Genomic DNA, 27,420 nt, shown 5'->3' with positions numbered 1-27,420 from the left:
CAAAAAATAGAAAAAAAATTTGGTAAAAAATGGTGATAATTCCGCTAAATATCGTTTAAAGTCATTTGTATTGAACTAATCATACTTTTCATATTTTTATCGTTAAGTTCACATTATTTTACATCTAAAACACGTATTTACAATACATTTGGGTGAATACAAAAAATAGAAAAAAAATTTGGGAAAAAATTTGGTAAAAAATGGTGATAATTCCGCTAAATATCGTTTAAAGTCATTTGTATTGAACTAATCATACTTTTTATATTTTTATCGTTAAGTTCACATTATTTTACATCTAAAACACGTCTTTACAATACATTTGGGTGAATATAAAAGGTCGTAAAAAAATTTTGAAATACAGGTGATGAATCCGCTAAATATCGTCTTAAGTCATTTCTATTAAACTAATCATACTTTTTATATTTTTAACGTTAAGTTCACATTATTTTACATCTAAAACACGTGTTTACAATACATTTGGGTGAATACAAAAAATAGAAAAAAAATTTGGTAAATAATGGTGATAATTCCGCTAAATATCGTTTAAAGTCATTTGTATTGAACTAATCATACTTTTTATATTTTTATCGTTAAGTTCACATTATTTTACATCTAAAACACGTATTTACAATACATTTGGGTGAATACAAAAAATAGAAAAAAAATTTGGAAAAAAATTTGGTAAAAAATGGTGATAATTCCGCTAAATATCGTTTAAAGTCATTTGTATTGAACTAATCATACTTTTTATATTTTTATCGTTAAGTTCACATAATTTTACATCTAAAACACGTCTTTACAATACATTTGGGTGAATATAAAAGGCCGTAAAAAAATTTTGAAATACAGGTGATGAATCCGCTAAATATCGTCTTAAGTCATTTCTATTAAACTAATCATACTTTTTATATTTTTATCGTTAAGTTCACATTATTTTACATCTAAAACACGTCTTTACAATACATTTGGGTGAATATAAAAGGTCGTAAAAAAATTTTGAAATACAGGTGATGAATCCGCTAAATATCGTCTTAAGTCATTTCTATTAAACTAATCATACTTTTTATATTTTTATCGTTAATTTCACATTATTTTACATCTAAAACACGTCTTTACAATACATTTGGGTGAATACAAAAAATAGAAAAAAAATTTGGGAAAAAATTTGGTAAAAAATGGTGATAATTCCGCTAAATATCGTTTAAAGTCATTTGTATTGAACTAATCATACTTTTTATATTTTTATCGTTAAGTTCACATTATTTTACATCTAAAACACGTATTTACAATACATTTGGGTGAATACAAAAAATAGAAAAAAAATTTGGGAAAAAATTTGGTAAAAAATGGTGATAATTCCGCTAAATATCGTTTAAAGTCATTTGTATTGAACTAATCATACTTTTTATATTTTTATCGTTAAGTTCACATTATTTTACATCTAAAACACGTATTTACAATACATTTGGGTGAATACAAAAAATAGAAAAAAAATTTGGGAAAAAATTTGGTAAAAAATGGTGATAATTATCGTTTTTTATCGTTAAGTTCACATTATTTTGCATCTAAAACACGTCTTTACAATACATTTGGGTGAATATAAAAGGTCGTAAAAAAATTTTGAAATACAGGTGATGAATCCGCTAAATATCGTCTTAAGTCATTTCTATTAAACTAATCATACTTTTTATATTTTTAACGTTAAGTTCACATTATTTTACATCTAAAACACGTATTAACAATACATTTGGGTGAATACAAAAAATAGAAAAAAAATTTGGGAAAAAATTTGGTAAAAAATGGTGATAATTCCGCTAAATATCGTTTAAAGTCATTTGTATTGAACTAATCATACTTTTTATATTTTTATCGTTAAGTTCACATTATTTTACATCTAAAACACGTCTTTACAATACATTTGGGTGAATATAAAAGGTCGTAAAAAAATTTTGAAATACAGGTGATGAATCCGCTAAATATCGTCTTAAGTCATTTCTATTAAACTAATCATACTTTTTATATTTTTAACGTTAAGTTCACATTATTTTACATCTAAAACACGTGTTTACAATACATTTGGGTGAATACAAAAAATAGAAAAAAAATTTGGTAAAAAATGGTGATAATTCCGCTAAATATCGTTTAAAGTCATTTGTATTGAACTAATCATACTTTTTATATTTTTATCGTTAAGTTCACATTATTTTGCATCTAAAACACGTCTTTACAATACATTTGGGTGAATATAAAAGGTCGTAAAAAAATTTTGAAATACAGGTGATGAATCCGCTAAATATCGTCTTAAGTCATTTCTATTAAACTAATCATACTTTTTATATTTTTAACGTTAAGTTCACATTATTTTACATCTAAAACACGTGTATATAATACATTTGGGTGAATACAAAAAATAGAAAAAAAATTTGGGAAAAAATTGGGTAAAAAATGGTGATAATTCCGCTAAATATCGTTTAAAGTCATTTGTATTGAACTAATCATACTTTTTATATTTTTATCGTTAAGTTCACATTATTTTACATCTAAAACACGTATTTACAATACATTTGGGTGAATACAAAAAATAGAAAAAAAATTTGGGAAAAAATTTGGTAAAAAATGGTGATAATTCCGCTAAATATCGTTTAAAGTCATTTGTATTGAACTAATCATACTTTTTATATTTTTATCGTTAAGTTCACATTATTTTACATCTAAAACACGTATTTACAATACATTTGGGTGAATACAAAAAATAGAAAAAAAATTTGGGAAAAAATTTGGTAAAAAATGGTGATAATTCCGCTAAATATCGTTTAATGTCATTTGTATTGAATTAATCATACTTTTTATATTTTTATCGTTAATTTCACATTATTTTACATCTAAAACACGTCTTTACAATACATTTGGGTGAATATAAAAGGTCGTAAAAAAATTTTGAAATACAGGTGATGAATCCGCTAAATATCGTCTTAAGTCATTTCTATTAAACTAATCATACTTTTTATATTTTTAACGTTAAGTTCACATAATTTTACATCTAAAACACGTGTTTACAATACATTTGGGTGAATACAAAAAATAGAAAAAAAATTTGGTAAAAAATGGTGATAATTCCGCTAAATATCGTTTAAAGTCATTTGTATTGAACTAATCATACTTTTCATATTTTTATCGTTAAGTTCACATTATTTTACATCTAAAACACGTATTTACAATACATTTGGGTGAATACAAAAAATAGAAAAAAAATTTGGGAAAAAGTTTGGTAAAAAATGGTGATAATTCCGCTAAATATCGTTTAAAGTCATTTGTATTGAACTAATCATACTTTTTATATTTTTATCGTTAAGTTCACATTATTTTACATCTAAAACACGTCTTTACAATACATTTGGGTGAATATAAAAGGTCGTAAAAAAATTTTGAAATACAGGTGATGAATCCGCTAAATATCGTCTTAAGTCATTTCTATTAAACTAATCATACTTTTTATATTTTTAACGTTAAGTTCACATTATTTTACATCTAAAACACGTGTTTACAATACATTTGGGTGAATACAAAAAATAGAAAAAAAATTTGGTAAATAATGGTGATAATTCCGCTAAATATCGTTTAAAGTCATTTGTATTGAACTAATCATACTTTTTATATTTTTATCGTTAAGTTCACATTATTTTACATCTAAAACACGTATTTACAATACATTTGGGTGAATACAAAAAATAGAAAAAAAATTTGGAAAAAAATTTGGTAAAAAATGGTGATAATTCCGCTAAATATCGTTTAAAGTCATTTGTATTGAACTAATCATACTTTTTATATTTTTATCGTTAAGTTCACATAATTTTACATCTAAAACACGTCTTTACAATACATTTGGGTGAATATAAAAGGCCGTAAAAAAATTTTGAAATACAGGTGATGAATCCGCTAAATATCGTCTTAAGTCATTTCTATTAAACTAATCATACTTTTTATATTTTTATCGTTAAGTTCACATTATTTTACATCTAAAACACGTCTTTACAATACATTTGGGTGAATATAAAAGGTCGTAAAAAAATTTTGAAATACAGGTGATGAATCCGCTAAATATCGTCTTAAGTCATTTCTATTAAACTAATCATACTTTTTATATTTTTATCGTTAAGTTCACATAATTTTACATCTAAAACACGTCTTTACAATACATTTGGGTGAATATAAAAGGCCGTAAAAAAATTTTGAAATACAGGTGATGAATCCGCTAAATATCGTCTTAAGTCATTTCTATTAAACTAATCATACTTTTTATATTTTTATCGTTAAGTTCACATTATTTTACATCTAAAACACGTCTTTACAATACATTTGGGTGAATATAAAAGGTCGTAAAAAAATTTTGAAATACAGGTGATGAATCCGCTAAATATCGTCTTAAGTCATTTCTATTAAACTAATCATACTTTTTATATTTTTATCGTTAATTTCACATTATTTTACATCTAAAACACGTCTTTACAATACATTTGGGTGAATATAAAAGGTCGTAAAAAAATTTTGAAATACAGGTGATGAATCCGCTAAATATCGTCTTAAGTATTTTCTATTAAACTAATCATACTTTTTATATTTTTAACGTTAAGTTCACATAATTTTACATCTAAAACACGTGTTTACAATACATTTGGGTGAATACAAAAAATAGAAAAAAAATTTGGTAAAAAATGGTGATAATTCCGCTAAATATCGTTTAAAGTCATTTGTATTGAACTAATCATACTTTTCATATTTTTATCGTTAAGTTCACATTATTTTACATCTAAAACACGTATTTACAATACATTTGGGTGAATACAAAAAATAGAAAAAAAATTTGGGAAAAAATTTGGTAAAAAATGGTGATAATTCCGCTAAATATCGTTTAAAGTCATTTGTATTGAACTAATCATACTTTTTATATTTTTATCGTTAAGTTCACATTATTTTACATTTAAAACACGTCTTTACAATACATTTGGGTGAATATAAAAGGTCGTAAAAAAATTTTGAAATACAGGTGATGAATCCGCTAAATATCGTCTTAAGTCATTTCTATTAAACTAATCATACTTTTTATATTTTTAACGTTAAGTTCACATTATTTTACATCTAAAACACGTGTTTACAATACATTTGGGTGAATACAAAAAATAGAAAAAAAATTTGGTAAAAAATGGTGATAATTCCGCTAAATATCGTTTAAAGTCATTTGTATTGAACTAATCATACTTTTTATATTTTTATCGTTAAGTTCACATTATTTTACATCTAAAACACGTATTTACAATACATTTGGGTGAATACAAAAAATAGAAAAAAAATTTGGAAAAAAATTTGGTAAAAAATGGTGATAATTCCGCTAAATATCGTTTAAAGTCATTTGTATTGAACTAATCATACTTTTTATATTTTTATCGTTAAGTTCACATAATTTTACATCTAAAACACGTCTTTACAATACATTTGGGTGAATATAAAAGGCCGTAAAAAAATTTTGAAATACAGGTGATGAATCCGCTAAATATCGTCTTAAGTCATTTCTATTAAACTAATCATACTTTTTATATTTTTAACTTTAAGTTCACATTATTTTACATCTAAAACACGTCTTTACAATACATTTGGGTGAATATAAAAGGTCGTAAAAAAATTTTGAAATACAGGTGATGAATCCGCTAAATATCGTCTTAAGTCATTTCTATTAAACTAATCATACTTTTTATATTTTTAACGTTAAGTTCACATAATTTTACATCTAAAACACGTGTTTACAATACATTTGGGTGAATACAAAAAATAGAAAAAAAATTTGGTAAAAAATGGTGATAATTCCGCTAAATATCGTTTAAAGTCATTTGTATTGAACTAATCATACTTTTTATATTTTTATCGTTAAGTTCACATTATTTTACATCTAAAACACGTATTTACAATACATTTGGGTGAATACAAAAAATAGAAAAAAAATTTGGGAAAAAATTTGGTAAAAAATGGTGATAATTCCGCTAAATATCGTTTAAAGTCATTTGTATTGAACTAATCATACTTTTTATATTTTTATCGTTAAGTTCACATTATTTTACATCTAAAACACGTATTTACAATACATTTGGGTGAATACAAAAAATAGAAAAAAAATTTGGGAAAAAATTTGGTAAAAAATGGTGATAATTCCGCTAAATATCGTTTAAAGTCATTTGTATTGAACTAATCATACTTTTTATATTTTTATCGTTAAGTTCACATTATTTTACATCTAAAACACGTATTTACAATACATTTGGGTGAATACAAAAAATAGAAAAAAAATTTGGGAAAAAATTTGGTAAAAAATGGTGATAATTCCGCTAAATATCGTTTAAAGTCATTTGTATTGAACTAATCATACTTTTTATATTTTTATCGTTAAGTTCACATTATTTTACATCTAAAACACGTCTTTACAATACATTTGGGTGAATATAAAAGGTCGTAAAAAAATTTTGAAATACAGGTGATGAATCCGCTAAATATCGTCTTAAGTCATTTCTATTAAACTAATCATACTTTTTATATTTTTAACGTTAAGTTCACATAATTTTACATCTAAAACACGTGTTTACAATACATTTGGGTGAATACAAAAAATAGAAAAAAAATTTGGTAAAAAATGGTGATAATTCCGCTAAATATCGTTTAAAGTCATTTGTATTGAACTAATCATACTTTTTATATTTTTATCGTTAAGTTCACATTATTTTACATCTAAAACACGTATTTACAATACATTTGGGTGAATACAAAAAATAGAAAAAAAATTTGGGAAAAAATTTGGTAAAAAATGGTGATAATTCCGCTAAATATCGTTTAAAGTCATTTGTATTGAACTAATCATACTTTTTATATTTTTATCGTTAAGTTCACATTATTTTACATCTAAAACACGTATTTACAATACATTTGGGTGAATACAAAAAATAGAAAAAAAATTTGGGAAAAAATTTGGTAAAAAATGGTGATAATTCCGCTAAATATCGTTTAAAGTCATTTGTATTGAACTAATCATACTTTTTATATTTTTATCGTTAAGTTCACATTATTTTACATCTAAAACACGTCTTTACAATACATTTGGGTGAATATAAAAGGTCGTAAAAAAATTTTGAAATACAGGTGATGAATCCGCTAAATATCGTCTTAAGTCATTTCTATTAAATTAATCATACTTTTTATATTTTTAACGTTAAGTTCACATTATTTTACATCTAAAACACGTGTTTACAATACATTTGGGTGAATACAAAAAATAGAAAAAAAATTTGGTAAAAAATGGTGATAATTCCGCTAAATATCGTTTAAAGTCATTTGTATTGAACTAATCATACTTTTTATATTTTTATCGTTAAGTTCACATTATTTTACATCTAAAACACGTCTTTACAATACATTTGGGTGAATATAAAAGGTCGTAAAAAAATTTTGAAATACAGGTGATGAATCCGCTAAATATCGTCTTAAGTCATTTCTATTAAACTAATCATACTTTTTATATTTTTAACGTTAAGTTCACATTATTTTACATCTAAAACACGTGTATACAATACATTTGGGTGAATACAAAAAATAGAAAAAAAATTTGGGAAAAAATTGGGTAAAAAATGGTGATAATTCCGCTAAATATCGTTTAAAGTCATTTGTATTGAACTAATCATACTTTTTATATTTTTATCGTTAAGTTCACATTATTTTACATCTAAAACACGTATTTACAATACATTTGGGTGAATACAAAAAATAGAAAAAAAATTTGGGAAAAAATTTGGTAAAAAATGGTGATAATTCCGCTAAATATCGTTTAAAGTCATTTGTATTGAACTAATCATACTTTTTATATTTTTATCGTTAAGTTCACATTATTTTACATCTAAAACACGTCTTTACAATACATTTGGGTGAATATAAAAGGTCGTAAAAAAATTTTGAAATACAGGTGATGAATCCGCTAAATATCGTCTTAAGTCATTTCTATTAAACTAATCATACTTTTTATATTTTTAACGTTAAGTTCACATAATTTTACATCTAAAACACGTGTTTACAATACATTTGGGTGAATACAAAAAATAGAAAAAAAATTTGGTAAAAAATGGTGATAATTCCGCTAAATATCGTTTAAAGTCATTTGTATTGAACTAATCATACTTTTTATATTTTTATCGTTAAGTTCACATTATTTTACATCTAAAACACGTATTTACAATACATTTGGGTGAATACAAAAAATAGAAAAAAAATTTGGGAAAAAATTTGGTAAAAAATGGTGATAATTCCGCTAAATATCGTTTAAAGTCATTTGTATTGAACTAATCATACTTTTTATATTTTTATCGTTAAGTTCACATTATTTTACATCTAAAACACGTATTTACAATACATTTGGGTGAATACAAAAAATAGAAAAAAAATTTGGGAAAAAATTTGGTAAAAAATGGTGATAATTCCGCTAAATATCGTTTAAAGTCATTTGTATTGAACTAATCATACTTTTTATATTTTTATCGTTAAGTTCACATTATTTTACATCTAAAACACGTCTTTACAATACATTTGGGTGAATATAAAAGGTCGTAAAAAAATTTTGAAATACAGGTGATGAATCCGCTAAATATCGTCTTAAGTCATTTCTATTAAACTAATCATACTTTTTATATTTTTAACGTTAAGTTCACATTATTTTACATCTAAAACACGTGTATACAATACATTTGGGTGAATACAAAAAATAGAAAAAAAATTTGGGAAAAAATTGGGTAAAAAATGGTGATAATTCCGCTAAATATCGTTTAAAGTCATTTGTATTGAACTAATCATACTTTTTATATTTTTATCGTTAAGTTCACATTATTTTACATCTAAAACACGTATTTACAATACATTTGGGTGAATACAAAAAATAGAAAAAAAATTTGGGAAAAAATTTGGTAAAAAATGGTGATAATTCCGCTAAATATCGTTTAAAGTCATTTGTATTGAACTAATCATACTTTTTATATTTTTATCGTTAAGTTCACATTATTTTACATCTAAAACACGTCTTTACAATACATTTGGGTGAATATAAAAGGTCGTAAAAAAATTTTGAAATACAGGTGATGAATCCGCTAAATATCGTCTTAAGTCATTTCTATTAAACTAATCATACTTTTTATATTTTTAACGTTAAGTTCACATAATTTTACATCTAAAACACGTGTTTACAATACATTTGGGTGAATACAAAAAATAGAAAAAAAATTTGGTAAAAAATGGTGATAATTCCGCTAAATATCGTTTAAAGTCATTTGTATTGAACTAATCATACTTTTCATATTTTTATCGTTAAGTTCACATTATTTTACATCTAAAACACATATTTACAATACATTTGGGTGAATACAAAAAATAGAAAAAAAATTTGGGAAAAAATTTGGTAAAAAATGGTGATAATTCCGCTAAATATCGTTTAAAGTCATTTGTATTGAACTAATCATACTTTTTATATTTTTATCGTTAAGTTCACATTATTTTACATCTAAAACACGTGTTTACAATACATTTGGGTGAATACAAAAAATAGAAAAAAAATTTGGTAAAAAATGGTGATAATTCCGCTAAATATCGTTTAAAGTCATTTGTATTGAACTAATCATACTTTTTATATTTTTATCGTTAAGTTCACATTATTTTACATCTAAAACACGTCTTTACAATACATTTGGGTGAATATAAAAGGTCGTAAAAAAATTTTGAAATACAGGTGATGAATCCGCTAAATATCGTCTTAAGTCATTTCTATTAAACTAATCATACTTTTTATATTTTTAACGTTAAGTTCACATTATTTTACATCTAAAACACGTGTATACAATACATTTGGGTGAATACAAAAAATAGAAAAAAAATTTGGGAAAAAATTGGGTAAAAAATGGTGATAATTCCGCTAAATATCGTTTAAAGTCATTTGTATTGAACTAATCATACTTTTTATATTTTTATCGTTAAGTTCACATTATTTTACATCTAAAACACGTATTTACAATACATTTGGGTGAATACAAAAAATAGAAAAAAAATTTGGGAAAAAATTTGGTAAAAAATGGTGATAATTCCGCTAAATATCGTTTAAAGTCATTTGTATTGAACTAATCATACTTTTTATATTTTTATCGTTAAGTTCACATTATTTTACATCTAAAACACGTCTTTACAATACATTTGGGTGAATGTAAAAGGTCGTAAAAAAATTTTGAAATACAGGTGATGAATCCGCTAAATATCGTCTTAAGTCATTTCTATTAAACTAATCATACTTTTTATATTTTTAACGTTAAGTTCACATAATTTTACATCTAAAACACGTGTTTACAATACATTTGGGTGAATACAAAAAATAGAAAAAAAATTTGGTAAAAAATGGTGATAATTCCGCTAAATATCGTTTAAAGTCATTTGTATTGAACTAATCATACTTTTCATATTTTTATCGTTAAGTTCACATTATGTTACATCTAAAACACGTATTTACAATACATTTGGGTGAATACAAAAAATAGAAAAAAAATTTGGGAAAAAATTTGGTAAAAAATGGTGATAATTCCGCTAAATATCGTTTAAAGTCATTTGTATTGAACTAATCATACTTTTTATATTTTTATCGTTAAGTTCACATTATTTTACATCTAAAACACGTCTTTACAATACATTTGGGTGAATATAAAAGGTCGTAAAAAAATTTTGAAATACAGGTGATGAATCCGCTAAATATCGTCTTAAGTCATTTCTATTAAACTAATCATACTTTTTATATTTTTAACGTTAAGTTCACATTATTTTACATCTAAAACACGTGTTTACAATACATTTGGGTGAATACAAAAAATAGAAAAAAAATTTGGTAAAAAATGGTGATAATTCCGCTAAATATCGTTTAAAGTCATTTGTATTGAACTAATCATACTTTTTATATTTTTATCGTTAAGTTCACATTATTTTACATCTAAAACACGTATTTAAAATACATTTGGGTGAATACAAAAAATAGAAAAAAAATTTGGAAAAAAATTTGGTAAAAAATGGTGATAATTCCGCTAAATATCGTTTAAAGTCATTTGTATTGAACTAATCATACTTTTTATATTTTTATCGTTAAGTTCACATAATTTTACATCTAAAAAACGTCTTTACAATACATTTGGGTGAATATAAAAGGCCGTAAAAAAATTTTGAAATACAGGTGATGAATCCGCTAAATATCGTCTTAAGTCATTTCTATTAAACTAATCATACTTTTTATATTTTTAACGTTAAGTTCACATTATTTTACATCTAATACACGTGTTTACAATACATTTGGGTGAATACAAAAAATAGAAAAAAAATTTGGTAAAAAATGGTAATAATTCCGCTAAATATCGTTTAAAGTCATTTGTATTGAACTAATCATACTTTTTATATTTTTATCGTTAAGTTCACATAATTTTACATCTAAAACACGTCTTTACAATACATTTGGGTGAATACAAAAAATAGAAAAAAAATTTGGGAAAAAATTTGGTAAAAAATGGTGATAATTCCGCTAAATATCGTTTAAAGTCATTTGTATTGAACTAATCATACTTTTTATATTTTTATCGTTAAGTTCACATAATTTTACATCTAAAACACGTCTTTACAATACATTTGGGTGAATATAAAAGGTCGTAAAAAAATTTTGAAATACAGGTGATGAATCCGCTAAATATCGTCTTAAGTCATTTCTATTAAACTAATCATACTTTTTATATTTTTAACGTTAAGTTCACATTATTTTACATTTAAAACACGTGTTTACAATACATTTGTGTGAATACAAAAAATAGAAAAAAAATTGGGTAAAAAATGGTGATAATTCCGCTAAATATCGTTTAAAGTCATTTGTATTGAACTAATCATACTTTTTATATTTTTATCGTTAAGTTCACATAATTTTACATCTAAAACACGTGTTTACAATACATTTGGGTGAATACAAAAAATAGAAAAAAAATTTGGTAAAAAATGGTGATAATTCCGCTAAATATCGTTTAAAGTCATTTGTATTGAACTAATCATACTTTTTATATTTTTATCGTTAAGTTCACATTATTTTACATCTAAAACACGTATTAACAATACATTTGGGTGAATACAAAAAATAGAAAAAAAATTTGGGAAAAAATTTGGTAAAAAATGGTGATAATTCCGCTAAATATCGTTTAAAGTCATTTGTATTGAACTAATCATACTTTTTATATTTTTATCGTTAAGTTCACGTTATTTTACATCTAAAACACGTATTTACAATACATTTGGGTGAATACAAAAAATAGAAAAAAAATTTGGGAAAAAATTTGGTAAAAAATGGTGATAATTCCGCTAAATATCGTTTAAAGTCATTTGTATTAAACTAATCATACTTTTTATATTTTTATCGTTAAGTTCACATTATTTTACATCTAAAACACGTCTTTACAATACATTTGGGTGAATATAAAAGGTCGTAAAAAAATTTGGGAAAAAATTGGGTAAAAAATGGTGATAATTCCGCTAATATCGTTTAAAGTCATTTGTATTGAACTAATCATACTTTTTATATTTTTATCGTTAAGTTCACATTATTTTACATCTAAAACACGTATTTACAATACATTTGGGTGAATACAAAAAATAGAAAAAAAATTTGGGAAAAAATTTGGTAAAAAATGGTGATAATTCCGCTAAATATCGTTTAATGTCATTTGTATTGAACTAATCATACTTTTTATATTTTTATCGTTAAGTTCACATTATTTTACATCTGAAACACGTCTTTACAATACATTTGGGTGAATATAAAAGGTCGTAAAAAAATTTTGAAATACAGGTGATGAATCCGCTAAATATCGTCTTAAGTCATTTCTATTAAACTAATCATACTTTTTATATTATTAACGTTAAGTTCACATAATTTTACATCTAAAACACGTGTTTACAATACATTTGGGTGAATACAAAAAATAGAAAAAAAATTTAGTAAAAAATGGTGATAATTCCGCTAAATATCGTTTAATGTCATTTGTATTGAACTAATCATACTTTTTATATTTTTATCGTTAAGTTCACATTATTTTACATCTAAAACACGTCTTTACAATACATTTGGGTGAATATAAAAGGTCGTAAAAAAATTTTGAAATACAGGTGATGAATCCGCTAAATATCGTCTTAAGTCATTTCTATTAAACTAATCATACTTTTTATATTATTAACGTTAAGTTCACATAATTTTACATCTAAAACACGTGTTTACAATACATTTGGGTGAATACAAAAAATAGAAAAAAAATTTAGTAAAAAATGGTGATAATTCCGCTAAATATCGTTTAAAGTCATTTGTATTGAACTAATCATACTTTTCATATTTTTATCGTTAAGTTCACATTATTTTACATCTAAAACACGTATTTACAATACATTTGGGTGAATACAAAAAATAGAAAAAAAATTTGGAAAAAAATTTGGTAAAAAATGGTGATAATTCCGCTAAATATCGTTTAAAGTCATTTGTATTGAACTAATCATACTTTTTATATTTTTATCGTTAAGTTCACATAATTTTACATCTAAAACACGTCTTTACAATACATTTGGGTGAATATAAAAGGCCGTAAAAAAATTTTGAAATACAGGTGATGAATCCGCTAAATATCGTCTTAAGTCATTTCTATTAAACTAATCATACTTTTTATATTTTTAACGTTAAGTTCACATTATTTTACATCTAATACACGTGTTTACAATACATTTGGGTGAATACAAAAAATAGAAAAAAAATTTGGTAAAAAATGGTAATAATTCCGCTAAATATCGTTTAAAGTCATTTGTATTGAACTAATCATACTTTTTATATTTTTATCGTTAAGTTCACATTATTTTACATCTAAAACACGTATTTACAATACATTTGGGTGAATACAAAAAATAGAAAAAAAATTTGGTAAAAAATGGTGATAATTCCGCTAAATATCGTTTAAAGTCATTTGTATTGAACTAATCATACTTTTTATATTTTTATCGTTAAGTTCACATTATTTTACATCTAAAACACGTCTTTACAATACATTTGGGTGAATATAATAGGTCGTAAAAAAATTTTGAAATACAGGTGATGAATCCGCTAAATATCGTCTTAAGTCATTTCTATTAAACTAATCATACTTTTTATATTTTTAACGTTAAGTTCACATTATTTTACATCTAAAACACGTGTTTACAATACATTTAGGTGAATACAAAAAATAGAAAAAAAATTGGGTAAAAAATGGTGATAATTCCGCTAAATATCGTTTAAAGTCATTTGTATTGAACTAATCATACTTTTTATATTTTTATCGTTAAGTTCACATAATTTTACATCTAAAACACGTGTTTACAATACATTTGGGTGAATACAAAAAATAGAAAAAAAATTTGGTAAAAAATGGTGATAATTCCGCTAAATATCGTTTAAAGTCATTTGTATTGAACTAATCATACTTTTTATATTTTTATCGTTAAGTTCACATTATTTTACATCTAAAACACGTATTAACAATACATTTGGGTGAATACAAAAAATAGAAAAAAAATTTGGGAAAAAATTTGGTAAAAAATGGTGATAATTCCGCTAAATATCGTTTAAAGTCATTTGTATTGAACTAATCATACTTTTTATATTTTTATCGTTAAGTTCACATTATTTTACATCTAAAACACGTATTTACAATACATTTGGGTGAATACAAAAAATAGAAAAAAAATTTGGGAAAAAATTTGGTAAAAAATGGTGATAATTCCGCTAAATATCGTTTAAAGTCAATTGTATTGAACTAATCATACTTTTTATATTTTTATCGTTAAGTTCACATTATTTTACATCTAAAACACGTCTTTACAATACATTTGGGTGAATATAAAAGGTCGTAAAAAAATTTGGGAAAAATTTGGGTAAAAAATGGTGATAATTCCGCTAAATATCGTTTAAAGTCATTTGTATTGAACTAATCATACTTTTTATATTTTTATCGTTAAGTTCACATTATTTTACATCTAAAACACGTATTTACAATACATTTGGGTGAATACAAAAAATAGAAAAAAAATTTGGGAAAAAATTTGGTAAAAAATGGTGATAATTCCGCTAAATATCGTTTAATGTCATTTGTATTGAACTAATCATACTTTTTATATTTTTATCGTTAAGTTCACATTATTTTACATCTAAAACACGTCTTTACAATACATTTGGGTGAATATAAAAGGTCGTAAAAAAATTTTGAAATACAGGTGATGAATCCGCTAAATATCGTCTTAAGTCATTTCTATTAAACTAATCATACTTTTTATATTATTAACGTTAAGTTCACATAATTTTACATCTAAAACACGTGTTTACAATACATTTGGGTGAATACAAAAAATAGAAAAAAAATTTAGTAAAAAATGGTGATAATTCCGCTAAATATCGTTTAAAGTCATTTGTATTGAACTAATCATACTTTTTATATTTTTATCGTTAAGTTCACATTATTTTACATCTAAAACACGTATTTACAATACATTTGGGTGAATACAAAAAATAGAAAAAAAATTTGGGAAAAAATTTGGTAAAAAATGGTGATAATTCCGCTAAATATCGTTTAATGTCATTTGTATTGAACTAATCATACTTTTTATATTTTTATCGTTAAGTTCACATTATTTTACATCTAAAACACGTCTTTACAATACATTTGGGTGAATATAAAAGGTCGTAAAAAAATTTTGAAATACAGGTGATGAATCCGCTAAATATCGTCTTAAGTCATTTCTATTAAACTAATCATACTTTTTATATTATTAACGTTAAGTTCACATAATTTTACATCTAAAACACGTGTTTACAATACATTTGGGTGAATACAAAAAATAGAAAAAAAATTTAGTAAAAAATGGTGATAATTCCGCTAAATATCGTTTAAAGTCATTTGTATTGAACTAATCATACTTTTCATATTTTTATCGTTAAGTTCACATTATTTTACATCTAAAACACGTATTTACAATACATTTGGGTGAATACAAAAAATAGAAAAAAAATTTGGAAAAAAATTTGGTAAAAAATGGTGATAATTCCGCTAAATATCGTTTAAAGTCATTTGTATTGAACTAATCATACTTTTTATATTTTTATCGTTAAGTTCACATAATTTTACATCTAAAACACGTCTTTACAATACATTTGGGTGAATATAAAAGGCCGTAAAAAAAATTTTGAAATACAGGTGATGAATCCGCTAAATATCGTCTTAAGTCATTTCTATTAAACTAATCATACTTTTTATATTTTTAACGTTAAGTTCACATTATTTTACATCTAATACACGTGTTTACAATACATTTGGGTGAATACAAAAAATAGAAAAAAAATTTGGTAAAAAATGGTAATAATTCCGCTAAATATCGTTTAAAGTCATTTGTATTGAACTAATCATACTTTTTATATTATTATCGTTAAGTTCACATTATTTTACATCTAAAACACGTATTTACAATACATTTGGGTGAATACAAAAAATAGAAAAAAAATTTGGGAAAAAATTTGGTAAAAAATGGTGATAATTCCGCTAAATATCGTTTAAAGTCATTTGTATTGAACTAATCATACTTTTTATATTTTTATCGTTAAGTTCACATTATTTTACATCTAAAACACGTCTTTACAATACATTTGGGTGAATATAAAAGGTCGTAAAAAAATTTTGAAATACAGGTGATGAATCCGCTAAATATCGTCTTAAGTCATTTCTATTAAACTAATCATACTTTTTATATTTTTAACGTTAAGTTCACATTATTTTACATCTAAAACACGTGTTTACAATACATTTGGGTGAATACAAAAAATAGAAAAAAAATTGGGTAAAAAATGGTGATAATTCCGCTAAATATCGTTTAAAGTCATTTGTATTGAACTAATCATACTTTTTATATTTTTATCGTTAAGTTCACATAATTTTACATCTAAAACACGTGTTTACAATACATTTGGGTGAATACAAAAAATAGAAAAAAAATTTGGTAAAAAATGGTGATAATTCCGCTAAATATCGTTTAAAGTCATTTGTATTGAACTAATCATACTTTTTATATTTTTATCGTTAAGTTCACATTATTTTACATCTAAAACACGTGTTTACAATACATTTGGGTGAATACAAAAAATAGAAAAAAAATTTGGGAAAAAATTTGGTAAAAAATGGTGATAATTCCGCTAAATATCGTTTAAAGTCATTTGTATTGAACTAATCATACTTTTTATATTTTTATCGTTAAGTTCACATTATTTTACATCTAAAACACGTATTTACAATACATTTGGGTGAATACAAAAAATAGAAAAAAAATTTGGGAAAAAATTTGGTAAAAAATGGTGATAATTCCGCTAAATATCGTTTAAAGTCATTTGTATTGAACTAATCATACTTTTTATATTTTTATCGTTAAGTTCACATTATTTTACATCTAAAACACGTCTTTACAATACATTTGGGTGAATATAAAAGGTCGTAAAAAAATTTGGGAAAAAATTGGGTAAAAAATGGTGATAATTCCGCTAAATATCGTTTAAAGTCATTTGTATTGAACTAATCATACTTTTTATATTTTTATCGTTAAGTTCACATTATTTTACATCTAAAACACGTATTTACAATACATTTGGGTGAATACAAAAAATAGAAAAAAAATTTGGGAAAAAATTTGGTAAAAAATGGTGATAATTCCGCTAAATATCGTTTAATGTCATTTGTATTGAACTAATCATACTTTTTATATTTTTATCGTTAAGTTCACATTATTTTACATCTAAAACACGTCTTTACAATACATTTGGGTGAATATAAAAGGTCGTAAAAAAATTTTGAAATACAGGTGATGAATCCGCTAAATATCGTCTTAAGTCATTTCTATTAAACTAATCATACTTTTTATATTATTAACGTTAAGTTCACATAATTTTACATCTAAAACACGTGTTTACAATACATTTGGGTGAATACAAAAAATAGAAAAAAAATTTAGTAAAAAATGGTGATAATTCCGCTAAATATCGTTTAAAGTCATTTGTATTGAACTAATCATACTTTTTATATTTTTATCGTTAAGTTCACATTATTTTACATCTAAAACACGTATTTACAATACATTTGGGTGAATACAAAAAATAGAAAAAAAATTTGGGAAAAAATTTGGTAAAAAATGGTGATAATTCCGCTAAATATCGTTTAATGTCATTTGTATTGAACTAATCATACTTTTTATATTTTTATCGTTAAGTTCACATTATTTTACATCTAAAACACGTCTTTACAATACATTTGGGTGAATATAAAAGGTCGTAAAAAAATTTTGAAATACAGGTGATGAATCCGCTAAATATCGTCTTAAGTCATTTCTATTAAACTAATCATACTTTTTATATTATTAACGTTAAGTTCACATAATTTTACATCTAAAACACGTATTTACAATACATTTGGGTGAATACAAAAAATAGAAAAAAAATTTGGAAAAAAATTTGGTAAAAAATGGTGATAATTCCGCTAAATATCGTTTAAAGTCATTTGTATTGAACTAATCATACTTTTTATATTTTTATCGTTAAGTTCACATAATTTTACATCTAAAACACGTCTTTACAATACATTTGGGTGAATATAAAAGGCCGTAAAAAAATTTTGAAATACAGGTGATGAATCCGCTAAATATCGTCTTAAGTCATTTCTATTAAACTAATCATACTTTTTATATTTTTAACGTTAAGTTCACATTATTTTACATCTAATACACGTGTTTACAATACATTTGGGTGAATACAAAAAATAGAAAAAAAATTTGGTAAAAAATGGTAATAATTCCGCTAAATATCGTTTAAAGTCATTTGTATTGAACTAATCATACTTTTTATATTTTTATCGTTAAGTTCACATTATTTTACATCTAAAACACGTATTTACAATACATTTGGGTGAATACAAAAAACAGAAAAAAAATTTGGGAAAAAATTTGGTAAAAAATGGTGATAATTCCGCTAAATATCGTTTAAAGTCATTTGTATTGAACTAATCATACTTTTTATATTTTTATCGTTAAGTTCACATTATTTTACATCTAAAACACGTCTTTACAATACATTTGGGTGAATATAAAAGGTCGTAAAAAAATTTTGAAATACAGGTGATGAATCCGCTAAATATCGTCTTAAGTCATTTCTATTAAACTAATCATACTTTTTATATTTTTAACGTTAAGTTCACATTATTTTACATCTAAAACACGTGTTTACAATACATTTGGGTGAATACAAAAAATAGAAAAAAAATTGGGTAAAAAATTGTGATAATTCCGCTAAATATCGTTTAAAGTCATTTGTATTGAACTAATCATACTTTTTATATTTTTATCGTTAAGTTCACATAATTTTACATCTAAAACACGTGTTTACAATACATTTGGGTGAATACAAAAAATAGAAAAAAAATTTGGTAAAAAATGGTGATAATTCCGCTAAATATCGTTTAAAGTCATTTGTATTGAACTAATCATACTTTTTATATTTTTATCGTTAAGTTCACATAATTTTACATCTAAAACACGTGTTTACAATACATTTGGGTGAATACAAAAAATAGAAAAAAAATTTGGTAAAAAATGGTGATAATTCCGCTAAATATCGTTTAAAGTCATTTGTATTGAACTAATCATACTTTTTATATTTTTATCGTTAAGTTCACATTATTTTACATCTAAAACACGTGTTTACAATACATTTGGGTGAATACAAAAAATAGAAAAAAAATTTGGTAAAAAATGGTGATAATTCCGCTAAATATCGTTTAAAGTCATTTGTATTGAACTAATCATACTTTTTATATTTTTATCGTTAAGTTCACATTATTTTACATCTAAAACACGAATTAACAATACATTTGGGTGAATACAAAAAATAGAAAAAAAATTTGGGAAAAAATTTGGTAAAAAATGGTGATAATTCCGCTAAATATCGTTTAAAGTCATTTGTATTGAACTAATCATACTTTTTATATTTTTATCGTTAAGTTCACATTATTTTACATCTAAAACACGTATTTACAATACATTTGGGTGAATACAAAAAATAGAAAAAAAATTTGGGAAAAAATTTGGTAAAAAATGGTGATAATTCCGCTAAATATCGTTTAAAGTCATTTGTATTGAACTAATCATACTTTTTATATTTTTATCGTTAAGTTCACATTATTTCACATCTAAAACACGTCTTTACAATACATTTGGGTGAATATAAAAGGTCGTAAAAAAATTTGGGAAAAAATTGGGTAAAAAATGGTGATAATTCCGCTAAATATCGTTTAAAGTCATTTGTATTGAACTAATCATACTTTTTATATTTTTATCGTTAAGTTCACATTATTTTACATCTAAAACACGTATTTACAATACATTTGGGTGAATACAAAAAATAGAAAAAAAATTTGGGAAAAAATTTGGTAAAAAATGGTGATAATTCCGCTAAATATCGTTTAATGTCATTTGTATTGAACTAATCATACTTTTTATATTTTTATCGTTAAGTTCACATTATTTTACATCTAAAACACGTCTTTACAATACATTTGGGTGAATATAAAAGGTCGTAAAAAAATTTTGAAATACAGGTGATGAATCCGCTAAATATCGTCTTAAGTCATTTCTATTAAACTAATCATACTTTTTATATTATTAACGTTAAGTTCACATAATTTTACATCTAAAACACGTGTTTACAATACATTTGGGTGAATACAAAAAATAGAAAAAAAATTTAGTAAAAAAAGGTGATAATTCCGCTAAATATCGTTTAAAGTCATTTGTATTGAACTAATCATACTTTTTATATTTTTATCGTTAAGTTCACATTATTTTACATCTAAAACACGTATTTACAATACATTTGGGTGAATACAAAAAATAGAAAAAAAATTTGGGAAAAAATTTGGTAAAAAATGGTGATAATTCCGCTAAATATCGTTTAATGTCATTTGTATTGAACTAATCATACTTTTTATATTTTTATCGTTAAGTTCACATTATTTTACATCTAAAACACGTCTTTACAATACATTTGGGTGAATATAAAAGGTCGTAAAAAAATTTTGAAATACAGGTGATGAATCCGCTAAATATCGTCTTAAGTCATTTCTATTAAACTAATCATACTTTTTATATTATTAACGTTAAGTTCACATTATTTTACATCTAATACACGTGTTTACAATACATTTGGGTGAATACAAAAAATAGAAAAAAAATTTGGTAAAAAATGGTAATAATTCCGCTAAATATCGTCTTAAGTCATTTCTATTAAACTAATCATACTTTTTATATTTTTAACGTTAAGTTCACATTATTTTACATCTAAAACACGTGTTTACAATACATTTGCGTGAATACAAAAAATAGAAAAAAAATTGGGTAAAAAATTGTGATAATTCCGCTAAATATCGTTTAAAGTCATTTGTATTGAACTAATCATACTTTTTATATTTTTATCGTTAAGTTCACATAATTTTACATCTAAAACACGTGTTTACAATACATTTGGGTGAATACAAAAAATAGAAAAAAAATTTGGTAAAAAATGGTGATAATTCCGCTAAATATCGTTTAAAGTCATTTGTATTGAACTAATCATACTTTTTATATTTTTATCGTTAAGTTCACATTATTTTACATCTAAAACACGTATTAACAATACATTTGGGTGAATACAAAAAATAGAAAAAAAATTTGGGAAAAAATTTGGTAAAAAATGGTGATAATTCCGCTAAATATCGTTTAAAGTCATTTGTATTGAACTAATCATACTTTTTATATTTTTATCGTTAAGTTCACATTATTTTACATCTAAAACACGTATTTACAATACATTTGGGTGAATACAAAAAATAGAAAAAAAATTTGGGAAAAAATTTGGTAAAAAATGGTGATAATTCCGCTAAATATCGTTTAAAGTCATTTGTATTGAACTAATCATACTTTTTATATTTTTATCGTTAAGTTCACATTATTTTACATCTAAAACACGTCTTTACAATACATTTGGGTGAATATAAAAGGTCGTAAAAAAATTTGGGAAAAAATTGGGTAAAAAATGTTGATAATTCCGCTAAATATCGTTTAAAGTCATTTGTATTGAACTAATCATACTTTTTATATTTTTATCGTTAAGTTCACATTATTTTACATCTAAAACACGTATTTACAATACATTTGGGTGAATACAAAAAATAGAAAAAAAATTTGGGAAAAAATTTGGTAAAAAATGGTGATAATTCCGCTAAATATCGTTTAATGTCATTTGTATTGAACTAATCATACTTTTTATATTTTTATCGTTAAGTTCACATTATTTTACATCTAAAACACGTCTTTACAATACATTTGGGTGAATATAAAAGGTCGTAAAAAAATTTTGAAATACAGGTGATGAATCCGCTAAATATCGTCTTAAGTCATTTCTATTAAACTAATCATACTTTTTATATTTTTAACGTTAAGTTCACATTATTTTACATCTAATACACGTGTTTACAATACATATGGGTGAATACAAAAAATAGAAAAAAAATTTGGTAAAAAATGGTAATAATTCCGCTAAATATCGTTTAAAGTCATTTGTATTGAACTAATCATACTTTTTATATTTTTATCGTTAAGTTCACATTATTTTACATCTAAAACACGTATTTACAATACATTTGGGTGAATACAAAAAATAGAAAAAAAATTTGGGAAAAAATTTGGTAAAAAATGGTGATAATTCCGCTAAATATCGTTTAAAGTCATTTGTATTGAACTAATCATACTTTTTATATTTTTATCGTTAAGTTCACATTATTTTACATCTAAAACACGTCTTTACAATACATTTGGGTGAATATAAAAGGTCGTAAAAAAATTTTGAAATACAGGTGATGAATCCGCTAAATATCGTCTTAAGTCATTTCTATTAAACTAATCATACTTTTTATATTTTTAACGTTAAGTTCACATTATTTTACATCTAAAACACGTGTTTACAATACATTTGGGTGAATACAAAAAATAGAAAAAAAATTTGGTAAAAAATGGTGATAATTCCGCTAAATATCGTTTAAAGTCATTTGTATTGAACTAATCATACTTTTTATATTTTTATCGTTAAGTTCACATTATTTTACATCTAAAACACGTATTAACAATACATTTGGGTGAATACAAAAAATAGAAAAAAAATTTGGGAAAAAATTTGGTAAAAAATGGTGATAATTCCGCTAAATATCGTTTAAAGTCATTTGTATTGAACTAATCATACTTTTTATATTTTTATCGTTAAGTTCACATTATTTTACATCTAAAACACGTATTTACAATACATTTGGGTGAATACAAAAAATAGAAAAAAAATTTGGGAAAAAATTTGGTAAAAAATGGTGATAATTCCGCTAAATATCGTTTAAAGTCATTTGTATTGAACTAATCATACTTTTTATATTTTTATCGTTAAGTTCACATTATTTTACATCTAAAACACGTCTTTACAATACATTTGGGTGAATATAAAAGGTCGTAAAAAAATTTGGGAAAAAATTGGGTAAAAAATGGTGATAATTCCGCTAAATATCGTTTAAAATCATTTGTATTGAACTAATCATACTTTTTATATTTTTATCGTTAAGTTCACATTATTTTACATCTAAAACACGTATTTACAATACATTTGGGTGAATACAAAAAATAGAAAAAAAATTTGGGAAAAAATTTGGTAAAAAATGGTGATAATTCCGCTAAATATCGTTTAATGTCATTTGTATTGAACTAATCATACTTTTTATATTTTTATCGTTAAGTTCACATTATTTTACATCTAAAACACGTCTTTACAATACATTTGGGTGAATATAAAAGGTCGTAAAAAAATTTTGAAATACAGGTGATGAATCCGCTAAATATCGTCTTAAGTCATTTCTATTAAACTAATCATACTTTTTATATTTTTAACGTTAAGTTCACATTATTTTACATCTAATACACGTGTTTACAATACATTTGGGTGAATACAAAAAATAGAAAAAAAATTTGGTAAAAAATGGTAATAATTCCGCTAAATATCGTTTAAAGTCATTTGTATTGAACTAATCATACTTTTCATATTTTTATCGTTAAGTTCACATTATTTTACATCTAAAACACGTATTTACAATACATTTGGGTGAATACAAAAAATAGAAAAAAAATTTGGAAAAAAATTTGGTAAAAAATGGTGATAATTCCGCTAAATATCGTTTAAAGTCATTTGTATTGAACTAATCATACTTTTTATATTTTTATCGTTAAGTTCACATAATTTTACATCTAAAACACGTCTTTACAATACATTTGGGTGAATATAAAAGGCCGTAAAAAAATTTTGAAATACAGGTGATGAATCCGCTAAATATCGTCTTAAGTCATTTCTATTAAACTAATCATACTTTTTATATTTTTAACGTTAAGTTCACATTATTTTACATCTAATACACGTGTTTACAATACATTTGGGTGAATACAAAAAATAGAAAAAAAATTTGGTAAAAAATGGTAATAATTCCGCTAAATATCGTTTAAAGTCATTTGTATTGAACTAATCATACTTTTTATATTTTTATCGTTAAGTTCACATTATTTTACATCTAAAACACGTCTTTACAATACATTTGGGTGAATATAAAAGGTCATAAAAAAATTTTGAAATACAGGTGATGAATCCGCTAAATATCGTCTTAAGTCATTTCTATTAAACTAATCATACTTTTTATATTTTTAACGTTAAGTTCACATTATTTTACATCTAAAACACGTGTTTACAATACATTTGGGTGAATACAAAAAATAGAAAAAAAATTTGGTAAAAAATGGTGATAATTCCGCTAAATATCGTTTAAAGTCATTTGTATTGAACTAATCATACTTTTTATATTTTTATCGTTAAGTTCACATTATTTTACATCTAAAACACGTATTAACAATACATTTGGGTGAATACAAAAAATAGAAAAAAAATTTGGGAAAAAATTTGGTAAAAAATGGTGATAATTCCGCTAAATATCGTTTAAAGTCATTTGTATTGAACTAATCATACTTTTTATATTTTTATCGTTAAGTTCACATTATTTTACATCTAAAACACGTATTTACAATACATTTGGGTGAATACAAAAAATAGAAAAAAAATTTGGGAAAAAATTTGGTAAAAAATGGTGATAATTCCGCTAAATATCGTTTAAAGTCATTTGTATTGAACTAATCATACTTTTTATATTTTTATCGTTAAGTTCACATTATTTTACATCTAAAACACGTATTTACAATACATTTGGGTGAATACAAAAAATAGAAAAAAAATTTGGGAAAAAATTTGGTAAAAAATGGTGATAATTCCGCTAAATATCGTTTAAAGTCATTTGTATTGAACTAATCATACTTTTTATATTTTTATCGTTAAGTTCACATTATTTTACATCTAAAACACGTCTTTACAATACATTTGGGTGAATATAAAAGGTCGTAAAAAAATTTGGGAAAAAATTGGGTAAAAAATGGTGATAATTCCGCTAAATATCGTTTAAAGTCATTTGTATTGAACTAATCATACTTTTTATATTTTTATCGTTAAGTTCACATTATTTTACATCTAAAACACGTATTTACAATACATTTGGGTGAATACAAAAAATAGAAAAAAAATTTGGGAAAAAATTTGGTAAAAAATGGTGATAATTCCGCTAAATATCGTTTAATGTCATTTGTATTGAACTAATCATACTTTTTATATTTTTATCGTTAAGTTCACATTATTTTACATCTAAAACACGTCTTTACAATACATTTGGGTGAATATAAAAGGTCGTAAAAAAATTTTGAAATACAGGTGATGAATCCGCTAAATATCGTCTTAAGTCATTTCTATTAAACTAATCATACTTTTTATATTTTTAACGTTAAGTTCACATTATTTTACATCTAAAACACGTGTTTACAATACATTTGGGTGAATACAAAAAATAGAAAAAAAATTTGGTAAAAAATGGTGATAATTCCGCTAAATATCGTTTAAAGTCATTTGTATTGAACTAATCATACTTTTTATATTTTTATCGTTAAGTTCACATTATTTTACATCTAAAACACGTATTAACAATACATTTGGGTGAATACAAAAAATAGAAAAAAAATTTGGGAAAAAATTTGGTAAAAAATGGTGATAATTCCGCTAAATATCGTTTAAAGTCATTTGTATTGAACTAATCATACTTTTTATATTTTTATCGTTAAGTTCACATTATTTTACATCTAAAACACGTATTTACAATACATTTGGGTGAATACAAAAAATAGAAAAAAAATTTGGGAAAAAATTTGGTAAAAAATGGTGATAATTCCGCTAAATATCGTTTAAAGTCATTTGTATTGAACTAATCATACTTTTTATATTTTTATCGTTAAGTTCACATTATTTTACATCTAAAACACGTCTTTACAATACATTTGGGTGAATATAAAAGGTCGTAAAAAAATTTGGGAAAAAATTGGGTAAAAAATGGTGATAATTCCGCTAAATATCGTTTAAAGTCATTTGTATTGAACTAATCATACTTTTTATATTTTTATCGTTAAGTTCACATTATTTTACATCTAAAACACGTATTTACAATACATTTGGGTGAATACAAAAAATAGAAAAAAAATTTGGGAAAAAATTTGGTAAAAAATGGTGATAATTCCGCTAAATATCGTTTAATGTCATTTGTATTGAACTAATCATACTTTTTATATTTTTATCGTTAAGTTCACATTATTTTACATCTAAAACACGTCTTTACAATACATTTGGGTGAATATAAAAGGTCGTAAAAAAATTTTGAAATACAGGTGATGAATCCGCTAAATATCGTCTTAAGTCATTTCTATTAAACTAATCATACTTTTTATATTTTTAACGTTAAGTTCACATTATTTTACATCTAATACACGTGTTTACAATACATTTGGGTGAATACAAAAAATAGAAAAAAAATTTGGTAAAAAATGGTAATAATTCCGCTAAATATCGTTTAAAGTCATTTGTATTGAACTAATCATACTTTTCATATTTTTATCGTTAAGTTCACATTATTTTACATCTAAAACACGTATTTACAATACATTTGGGTGAATACAAAAAATAGAAAAAAAATTTGGAAAAAAATTTGGTAAAAAATGGTGATAATTCCGCTAAATATCGTTTAAAGTCATTTGTATTGA

Source organism: Diuraphis noxia, unplaced genomic scaffold (genome assembly GCF_037042655.1).
Source record: "Diuraphis noxia isolate RWA-SAM2 unplaced genomic scaffold, SU_Dnox_SAM2 contig0008, whole genome shotgun sequence".
Taxonomy (NCBI): domain Eukaryota; kingdom Metazoa; phylum Arthropoda; class Insecta; order Hemiptera; family Aphididae; genus Diuraphis; species Diuraphis noxia.
Note: the sequence above shows the minus strand (reverse complement) of the source record.